At 40.7% G+C, this 9,722-nt stretch overlaps 1 long non-coding RNA gene and 6 other non-coding genes across 7 annotated transcripts; all 7 read left to right on the plus strand.

Annotated features, from left to right (window-relative positions):
* The first annotated feature begins 1,730 nt into the window (after nucleotides 1-1,730).
* LOC128472782 (uncharacterized) lies at nucleotides 1,731-5,667 on the plus strand. The gene is made up of 7 exons (XR_008346213.1): nucleotides 1,731-1,903; nucleotides 2,205-2,267; nucleotides 2,758-2,812; nucleotides 3,820-3,863; nucleotides 4,859-4,931; nucleotides 5,281-5,313; nucleotides 5,558-5,667. It is a non-coding gene; the product is annotated as an uncharacterized LOC128472782 (long non-coding RNA).
* On the plus strand, nucleotides 1,940-2,081 carry LOC128476025 (small nucleolar RNA SNORA16B/SNORA16A family). The gene has a single exon (XR_008347054.1). It is a non-coding gene; the product is annotated as a small nucleolar RNA SNORA16B/SNORA16A family (small nucleolar RNA).
* Nucleotides 2,522-2,657, plus strand: LOC128476024 (small nucleolar RNA SNORA16B/SNORA16A family). The gene has a single exon (XR_008347053.1). It is a non-coding gene; the product is annotated as a small nucleolar RNA SNORA16B/SNORA16A family (small nucleolar RNA).
* Nucleotides 3,546-3,675, plus strand: LOC128476043 (small nucleolar RNA SNORA44). Its single transcript, XR_008347071.1, has one exon. It is a non-coding gene; the product is annotated as a small nucleolar RNA SNORA44 (small nucleolar RNA).
* On the plus strand, nucleotides 4,268-4,339 carry LOC128476077 (small nucleolar RNA SNORD99). Its single transcript, XR_008347101.1, has one exon. It is a non-coding gene; the product is annotated as a small nucleolar RNA SNORD99 (small nucleolar RNA).
* LOC128476076 (small nucleolar RNA SNORD65) lies at nucleotides 5,141-5,211 on the plus strand. Its single transcript, XR_008347100.1, has one exon. It is a non-coding gene; the product is annotated as a small nucleolar RNA SNORD65 (small nucleolar RNA).
* Nucleotides 5,364-5,435, plus strand: LOC128476032 (small nucleolar RNA SNORD49). Its single transcript, XR_008347060.1, has one exon. It is a non-coding gene; the product is annotated as a small nucleolar RNA SNORD49 (small nucleolar RNA).
* Nucleotides 5,668-9,722: the final 4,055 nt, after the last annotated feature.

Genomic DNA, 9,722 nt, shown 5'->3' on the forward strand with positions numbered 1-9,722 from the left:
GCTTCGTGGGAACCTCCGGCTTGGTAAGTACCCGGCGTATAAGACGACCCCCCACTTTTAAGAAGCTTTTTTGGGGTTAAAAAGTCGTCTTATACGCCGGAATATACGGTACCATATTTGCTCGATTATAAGACGAGGTTTTTTTCAGAGCAAATGCGTCTCAAATAGGTCTGACTATGAGACGACTAAGATCCAGATCCCCAGCAGCTGCAGGGGACCTGGATCCTCCTGTCTCCCCACTTACCGGTGCTTCTGAGTCCCCGGTGTGTAGCCGGGGCAGTGTGTAGATGTCTACGCGATTCGCGTAGACAACTTACGCTGCAGCCGGAAGGAGGTGTGGCTAGCAGCGGGGATTGTCTGCGTCCATCGCGCAGACCTTCCCCAGCTGTCACAGATCAGAGTTGCAGGGAATTCTCTCTGACAGTCGGGGAAGGTCTGCGTCCATGGGGACTCCCCCCGTGGGAATTCCCGGCAAGGGAGATTGTTAAAGCACATCGTGCAGACGTGCCAGCAGCGGAGGCTGTTTATGTGCATCGCTGCTGCCGGTGAACGTCTGCACGATACGCTTAGACAACCTCCCGTGCCGGCACTCCCCCCGTGGGAAGTGCTGGCAGGGAGGCTGTCTGAGCGTATCAGAGAGTAGGATACGGGTCCCCTGCACCGCTGCGGGGGATCTGTATCCTAACCCTGCTGCCTGCCCGGCACCTGGAACTGCATGTCCCGGGCGTCGGGCGCTAGACCCCGAATATAGGCCGCACCCCCACTTTAAAGACTTAAAGTGGGGGAAAAAAGTGCGGCCTATATTCGAGCCAGTAAATTATACAGCAGGCAGGGCATTATCAAACGGAAGGTGAGATGCACGGAAGTGCATCTCACGAATTCATCCTGCAATGAGGCGAACACTTAACATGTTTCACACATAGGGATTTGTCAAAAGCCACCTAAGCACTGAAGGATTCTAATGGAGTTTAAATGCAGTTTGCAACTAAAAAAATTAATAAAAACATCTGAACAAACAACCAAACAATTTACTCTGGTGTCACAGAGAGAAAGATGTCTCAAAAAGGAAAGCAACACTAAGTTGCAATATTCGGAAATGACACCAGAGGGCGTGTGTTGCAAATACGGTATAACAAAGCAATTTGGGATAATACTGTAATAGTAATACCGGTAATAATAATAATAATAATGGGAGCACTTTCTTAGTTGCTTCAAGCTGCCAATTGACAAGAATCCTCTGCGAATGAGGGCACCTAAAGCTTTTTTACCTCGTGTAAGGTCTGTTATGTGCATATTCCAAGAAGTAAGAGCACTGAGTATTTTGATGTGCATTCTATAGTGGGGTCTCTGATAGTAAACTGGCCTTTTAAATATTTGTAGAGCTGGAAGACTGCAGAAATAGTGACACATTCTCAGGGGGTATAATGGTTATGTGGAGTTTCTAAAACCATATATTGGACGGAATCTCAAAACAATATAATTTTTCATAACTCTATTGGGAAGCGGTCACAACCTGGGTTATACTCTGTCCAGATTTTCGGGCTCCACTCTCTCTACAGCAGGAATGGCTAATGTTGTCTGGAACAGTGGATACTGGGCGCTTGGATAGAGTGACAAACGTCTCTTTTGCGGAACGTCTAATCAAACTACAACACCCACAATGCTTTGCTTGCTAGTCCGACGGGGCCAACCAATGAAACCAAGTCAGGAAACGCGCGCTCCAGAGGTATAAAGGGGCGAGGACTGAGTGATCTCGTTCTCTCGTGCTCCGACTTTGCAGCCATGCATGTGGGAAGAACTCGCTATTGCTGTATGGCACTCCTTAGCCATCCGCCTTGAGTGTAAGCTGTCATGCCTCGTGTGTACGGCTTTTCTCTTATACCTTTTTTGCCAGATAGACCAGGTAAATATTGGTAACGTGTTTACGACTTTTGTCGTCGCAGGCCCTGATCGAAGCCGGGTTAGTGCTTTGTGTAACTAACGTGGTCAAACAGAGGCCCAGATTAAGTCTGTTTCCACTGACGGTCGCTGCTCGGGCTTATTTGTGCCAGAAGTCAGCAACATTACGGGGAAATACAACGTGTTTACATGATAAACTGTTCAAATAACTCGTTTCTGTAAAGATGCATGTGTCTGTTGCCTGGAAGTAGGCCTGCGCATGCGTGATTTGTCCTTAACGAATCCTTATTTCTGTATGTTTTCAGGTTACCGCCGTGTACGATATCGGAATGGTGCTTCCGTGCGTAATCCTTCCCTGCGTGTTACAGGTAATTATATTTGTCAAATGTGGTAACTGCTTTACTTGCTTTGTTATAATTTAAGTGAGACATGTCGCCCGCGATGTGCAGTGTTCTCTTTAATTCAAACCCTTTTTCTGACACCCTAGCTCCAGTTATAACTCTCCTTGTATGTACTTCTCCGTTATGATATAGATGGGCGTGAATATTAACTACTCAGTTTCAATGAATCTTATCTATTAAAGCCTTCCTGCCACTAGATGGCAGTAACCTCATGTCTTTTACACGGCCCCAATCCAAGCCATGGCAGCAGTTTCATAGCTGGTGTGGATAGAAGTGAGCCAAGAGTAATGCTTTCTTGACGGTCGCTGCTCAGTATAACTTTGTGACTGACTAGCAACATTTCAGAAAGTGACACATGGTCAGGCTTTTTGTGCACTAGTGCATCATTGCAAACATCCTATGATGGCAACTTGTTATGGTCAAATGTAAATTTTTACCTCATTTTGTTCTGTTGCAGGTAACCACTTGGAATCTGCGTAACTGGCCAAGCTATAAAGCATTTTGACTTTCTGGTTAGTATGTGCATTAAAAGCCATGTGATAGTCTAAAATTGCATTGAGAAGTTTAAGGACTCAACAAAGCTTTTGTCCTAGGAGCATATTGGATCCACGCACTCCAATGTTTGCATTTAGGCGATATTGGAGTTGGAAAGTATAATTTGCCTTTATATGTTGTCTAGGAATCATTGGCATATAAAGTTGCACATGTTAGAAGACAATGATAGCAAATCTATTTTAACAATGCCTGAAGGACATGCCTTTAGCTGCTTTGCGTGTTACTGAGCATGTGTAAGAACTTAACATGTTGATGCTTTCCACACTTGGTGGTGACCAGAGGCAGAGTTTGATGAGATGTGTTTAATTTTGAAACTTGAATGCATTCAATAAGACAAACTACTTGGAATGGACTGTTCCTTTAAGGAAACTCAATGTGTGTAATAGCAAACTTTTTTTGTCAGCTGCTATACGATGGCTGCTTAGTTCTCAATATTTGAAACTTTGTCCTTCAATCTGCTGTAAGACATCTAAGTTATGGCCCATTGACCAGAAACTAAGCTGCTAGTACAGGCTTGCTGCAGTGGGACCCACTAAGTACTTGCCTTTTAGTTACTGCTATGCAGCAAAGACTGGGACACGTGGCCATTGTCCTAATGGCTGCACTTACATTGGTGTCCTGCCTTTTGCCATTCTACTTTACTGAGTCCTTGTATTGCAATATCCTAAATTGATGGCTCCCACCTTGCTAATGCATGTTAACCGAGGGCTGCAACCGACTATGGCAGCAGTTTCTCCAACAGCATGCTAGAAAAACTGAGGGGCTTTGACAGGTTGTGTTTTCTTGGTTCTACAAGCTGTCACTCAACCCTCTTACAATGCTGCATTGTATTGACATCTTTCCCTATTAAACTGGCCAGATTGAATGGATTCTAACAAGCTGATGCTGCTCAATTTGTATGGCACATCTCGTATATTGCAAGCTAACTGAAATGAGAAACTTAAAGCCTTTTTCTTCTTTGCAGGGAAAGAGCTGGGACGGACCAACTACATGGCATGCCTTTTAAAGGTAAAATTTCACTGAAGAAATGTCCATTCAGTTGGCAACTTGTCATTTGTTTTCTGTTCAGTGAATCTTGTGATCTTGCCCTTCATACATCTATGGCTTTTGGTGTCTTGGATCATTGTTTTTTCGAAATGTTAAAGGGACACCAGTTATCATAAACGTAATTTCCATGTTGCCCACTCGATAGCTTATGGGGTTTATGCAGAACAGGCATCTCTCCTTTCATGGGTTCCTAGTCTACTCCAGCACTAGCTTGGCAAACTGTTTGTGGATCATCTCTTAAGACTCCAATGTGCGCCATGATTCATGAAACACGGGTGTCATAGGGCTTGAAGTATTGTGGGGAAATAAGCATTTAGAAACTTGGCTTATAACTAAGCTTGATATCTCAAGATAAGCAAATCTTGACTGTGCAATGATGAGTCTTATTGTCTGGAGACTGTTGGATGAATCTTGCGGATATGGGACTGAGCACAGTTTCAAAGGCACTTAGAACATGAAATGTGTTCTGCCTTGTTAAAGATGTTTGGATATGGGTTATCTCTCATGGTTACAATGGCTGGCCCTTGATGCTTGCTATGTTGGCATAGCACTAGCAAGTCAACAAGTGTTATCAATGTTGGATCATTGTCGGCATACACTATGACCCTGCTTTACAGGGTTGTTTAAGGGTCTTATTGTATACTTCTAGATGCTTATGTTAAACCAGCAGCTTGGTTAAACCTCTTCCAAAAGCTAAGAAATCTCTCAAAAGGGTGTAGATTTTAAAGGCTTATACCCTCCAATGGGACTACATCAAACTGCTAACATGTTGGTGTAGCTATGTGGCCCTAGCATATTTCCATGGTGTCCTGGAAATTTGAGTTAAACTTGTTGGTGGGGCACATCTAGTTTTAGCAGACCATGCACATCCTCTAAGCTTGTCTAACATTTTACTGTACTATGTTTACCTGCCCCTAAGGTTAATAGTGTTTCGGTTTTTTTCCTTGTACCAGCAGTTTCTTCAAGCAGCGTTCCTACATTTGCACTTGTAGGTGAGCTGTTGGCACACAGATGATTCAGGAGCAAAAGGTATGCAATACTTAAAACATGGAAGGCTGAACATAACAGTAATAACAGTAAATTTAAAGTGGAATAACTGAAGCTTGTGGTGCAAATGAACACTGGCATTTACTATGACTTGGTCATGTCACCTGGGAAACTTAGGATGTTTCCAAGAACCTCCATATAACTGCTAATGTGACTTCCTAGTTAACGGACCGCTTTCAAGTAGAGGATGTCTATGATGAAACAACATAAAATAGCTGGAATTACCGGCAGAATTTTCTTGTTGACATGTGTCTTTCTGACTACATCCTGATGACGTTAACATTAATGAAAACCATTGTCACTAGGGATTAAGTTTGCATTTTTTTTTCAGTGCCAAAGTGAAGGATCTGCCAGTTTTAAAATTGTAAGTATTCTGCTCCATTGATTAGACTCTAATGGTGCTATTTAATCCTGTAGTGTGATGAGACTATGGAATAGGAAGTGCCGTCCGATGCGATAACTGACGATTACTTTTCCACTCTGAATACAGCATCCCGAGTCTTGTTTAGTGGGAAGGCTGGCTGTATAACTGCAGATATGGGACTTTCTATTTAATGTTTATATACTGTTAGACTGGCTAATGTGTGTTTTTGTTTTGTCTTTTATAGGGGCAAGCTGCCAATATCTGGATGTTTCTGGAGCTTGTGTTCTCTACCTGTTGCATATTGTAACTTCCTTCAATAAAACATTGTACCCATGGTACATTTTTCAAACTAAAGGCTATTGTCTTTACATCTCAGCACTAGCTGGTCATGGCTTTTGTCTACTGTGTAAGGAAGTCATTAAACTGAGAAACTATGAACTTAATTAACAATCTGCCATTTACCCCATAAATAGAAGTGTCAGGCCTGTAGGGCGGTTTCCAAGTCAATGAATATACTGGTTGTTTTTCCCTCATGGTCTTACTGAATGCTGGCTGCCCCAGTAGAAGGATTTACTGAAGGTGAGTGACGCTACCTGCTCTTCCACTTGCTGGTTGCAGACACGGTACGAAGGACAACCTGCGCCACATTTCTTTCATTCTGAGATGTTACAAGGCTGCCCTTTATATGAAACACCACCTTTTGATTTTGGGACTAAAGTGGATATGATCTGGGCTCTTGCATTATAACTTACCCTGTTTTACTGAATCCTCTGCCCATTCATGTGGGTTCTTACAAATCAACAATTATCCATTCCGTTATGTAATAAAACAAAAGGGAGTTCACAACTCACTACAATATTAAATCCTCAAGATACAAATACAGAGGAGGATCAAAGTTTGCAGGGCTCCTACAATATTAGCTTTTAAAAAAACTGCCTGGTTCGGAATAGAGCATCAAAGAACTCTTCGATTTATTGAGAAGTAAAAAAAGATGAGGAGCCTCCTTGTCAAATCTGTATATATCGCTGGCTGCAATGACTGAAGAAACTAAACGAAATCCAACAAAATCACTATAGGACAGAATAAGAGAGGTAAGGGCTAAAATAAATAACATCAAAGCAGACCAAATAAATTTACAAATCCTTTTGTTACATATTGAAGGGTGTTACATAGGCAATCAAACTAAAAGAATCTTAGCCAAGTTAAGGGGGAGAAAAACTACATTCAAAAGATCAAAACTAAAGAAGGCATACAAATTACCCCCAGCAAACATTCGAGGGGCGTTTCATGACTTCTATGAATTAAATCTCACAAAAGATGATAAAACAGAAGTCTTCCTCAGATAAAAATATGAGATCTACGGTGTATCTAGAGAATTGGAGTCTATGCTGCCCTTTCAAAACTGAGGAAGTAAAATCGGCTTTAGAGATGTTGAAAAAAAAAAAAATGGAAGTGCCTTGGCCCAGATGGATATCCAAACTTATTTTATAAAACCTTTACCGGTGAGATTATGATGAAAACATTCAATGTAATAGTAGAACAAAAAGAACACACTAGAAGAAATGCTGAAAGCCAATATCATACCAGTTTTGAAACCTGGTAAGCCTTCTGATTTAGTATGAAATGACTGCCCTATCTCACTGCTGAGCAAAAATATATGCAACTTAACTAGCCCTGTTACACGCCAAGAAAGCCTTTAACAAGGGTGGATGGGCATTCCTCAAGACACTCATAATAATAAGTAACAACAACATTGTGGGATATAAACTAAAAAATAAGGAATATGAAATCAAAATGTACGCTGACGATATTCTCATTGCAATGTAGTTGAAAGAACTTATGAAAGTGATTGGGTGCTTTAGCACACTCTGACTATAAATTGAATATAGAATAAACAATAATGGGCAATAATTTAAGAAAAAATGATAAAGATTATATAAAAAAAAAGACTATAAATTCATATGGGCAAAAAAACCATTGAGAATACTTAGGAACTGCAGTGACAAGAGATCCCGGTAGGATGGTGGAGTCAAACTTGTTACCATTTATTAATCATTTGAATAAACAACTAAAAGATCTTACAAATAAAGAAATCTCTTGGTTGGGCAGAATCAATGTCTTAAAATTATATATTCTTCCAAAACTTTGTTATCTTCTACGAATTATACCATTGAAGATTCCTAAACCATGGCTCATAATGATACAGACATCTTTCACCAGATGGAATGGCAGAAAACCCAGAATAAAGGCAGGTACCTTAACAAATAACCTAAAAGAGGGAGGATAGGAGCGTTCAATATTTGGGAGACATATGATGCTATCAGATGAAAATGGAGATTAGGCAAAAATGCCTTCATGACCTGAGAATCGAACACCAGACAAAATGGTTAGAGTGATTATAAACTTATATTGATTGATTTACCTCTCCCCTGCACAACTCCTAGTTTTTTTTTCTTTTTTTCTTGTATGTTTGTCCCAGTCCACGACAAAGACGAGGATGATCAAGGCACCATAATAAGAAACATACCGTAAAGAGACTTTTATGTTTTCTGTCTATATGTGGATTTTCTATCTATGTGTCTATTGATTGGAATATAAAATAAAATAAATAAAAAAAACACTGCACAGAATTATTATTACCTTTCATTTATTAAGTGCCAACAAATTACGGAGAGCTGGACAATTTAATTGGGGCAGTTAACACACATAACAAATGTAAAGTAATACAAACAGATACATCAGGGGTAGTAGCTCTCTTGTTGCAGTAACTAGGGGTAAGTGGTTTTAGGGTGTATAAATAAAATGAACCAATGGGCGAGTTACAGCTTGGATGAAGATGGTGGCTAGTAGAGCGCTTGTGGTGCTACAGGAGGGGAAAGAGAGAGAAATAAGAGAGATCGCAATTTTTTAGGTAAGAAGGGTAAGAGTCATGGCTGTAGGAGGACAACGGGGGAGGAAAAGAATGCACATTTAAATAGGTAAATTATCAACATTCGGCCAAAAAGATACAAAATCCCCCAGAAAACAACCATGTTTATACCTGTCAGGTCTGAGTTGTAATGGATCCCTCCTACCACCACGTATCTGTCATGCAGACAGTGATGCTCCTGGCTCTTGTTGACAGAGGGCCGATCAGGCTGTCGGCAGGCATTAAAGTAACAGGCGCCTGTTCAATGACGTGTCGGACTTTAAAACAGAAATATCTAGTGCCAAGCTTAAAAAATGCACATGAAATGAAATAGTAACAGTCCAAGAGAGAATAAAATTAATGAAGGCAACTTTCATTGTTGTGATGTCAGCTAAATTCAAATTACATTTAATTTTTTTAAATATTTTTGGTTTAATAAAATTTGAAATGGACTCTTGCATTGAATAAGGAGCTGAGTCCCGCTACCTAGGTATTTAGGTTCTTGTTGTGAGAAGAAGTATTTAGCTGCTGTTCTGGTGTGCTTGTCGTGGTTTGGAAGCTCTCCCAGTGTTCTAGTTGTGGTTTGGCCGCTGTCCCAGCCTATTGATTGGTTGTGGTTTGGCCACTGTCCCGGCTTATTCATTGGTTGTGGTTTGGCAGCAGTCCCAGTGTCATACCTCCCAACATTTCAAAATGTGAAAGAGGGACACTTTTTTTTAAATCTCGCGGAACTCACCAATACAAGCATTTGCACTTTAAAATGTCGCGCTTGCATCGCCACTTAAAACACGCTTTATTTTTGTCAGCGCAGTCATGCATATTGAAAATAACCACCACATTGAATTGAATTCCCATAAGGCTCAGCCAGACATACTGTAAAGCTGTAGCAGTAAAGCTGCAGATGCTAACTGTGAACTAAAATTCCTATGATTCTCGGCCAGCCAGGTGTCTACCATAATGCTGGCTGAGCATCATTGGAAGAGTAGTCCACAGCAGCAGAGATTTTTTTTTAATTACAAAAAGGCTAATGTCAGTCTCTCTCCAAGGACTCCTACACACTGCCTTTACACACACCTGCCCATAAACACACATATACACATACACTGCCTTTACACACACACATATACAAGTACACTGCACTTACACACACACAAATAAACATACACTGCCCTCACACACACATACACTGCCCTTACACACACATATACACGTACACTGTCCTTAAAGAAAAATATAGACATGTACACTGCCCCTACACACATATACATGTACACTTCCCTTATACACACACATATACTTGTATACTGCCCTTACACACACAAATATACACTGCCCTTACACACACACATATACATGTACACTGCCCTTTGAATTTGGAATCAAAACATTTGCTACTGCAAACATTTTTAGATGAAAATTCAGTGGAACAAAACAGTGATCATGTTATTCTTCACGATATTCTTAAACTTTTGAATAAAAAAAAAGAATGTAAAAGTCCAAT

The sequence above is a fragment of the Spea bombifrons genome, chromosome 2, assembly GCF_027358695.1.
Source record: "Spea bombifrons isolate aSpeBom1 chromosome 2, aSpeBom1.2.pri, whole genome shotgun sequence".
Taxonomy (NCBI): domain Eukaryota; kingdom Metazoa; phylum Chordata; class Amphibia; order Anura; family Pelobatidae; genus Spea; species Spea bombifrons.